The sequence below is a fragment of the Pteropus vampyrus genome, unplaced genomic scaffold (assembly GCF_000151845.1).
Source record: "Pteropus vampyrus isolate Shadow unplaced genomic scaffold, Pvam_2.0 Scaffold23, whole genome shotgun sequence".
Lineage (NCBI taxonomy): Eukaryota > Metazoa > Chordata > Mammalia > Chiroptera > Pteropodidae > Pteropus > Pteropus vampyrus.
In genome coordinates this window covers 670,531-670,763 of record NW_011888804.1, presented here as the reverse complement: position 1 = coordinate 670,763, position 233 = coordinate 670,531, and the positions used below count along the sequence as shown (strand labels likewise).

The 233-nt window shown below is 47.6% G+C and overlaps 1 long non-coding RNA gene across 1 annotated transcript in view; it reads right to left on the bottom strand.

Moving 5' to 3' along the window:
* LOC111736954 overlaps positions 1 to 233 on the bottom strand; it is a 1,493-nt gene continuing 1,260 nt past the window's right edge. The window contains exon 2 of the long non-coding RNA XR_002779295.1: positions 1 to 217. This is a non-coding gene — a long non-coding RNA (uncharacterized LOC111736954). The remainder of the gene's footprint in view (positions 218 to 233) is intronic.

The following is a 233-nucleotide window of genomic DNA, read 5'->3' as shown; positions in this document are numbered from 1 at the left end:
TTCATTTCAACTGTATATTTTCTTTAGCCCAGTGTCTCCAAAATATAACCATTTCAACATGTAATCACTCTACAAATTACGAATGGGACAGTTTACGTACGTTCTCTTCCTCCTGCTAAGTGTGTGGGACACGCAGCACAATCGGTTTGGGCTCACACACTCGGGTGCTCAGTAGCCAGCGGCCGCCTCATTGGACGGCAGGGCCCTATAGTCTCACCTGTGGGGCTTTTTGA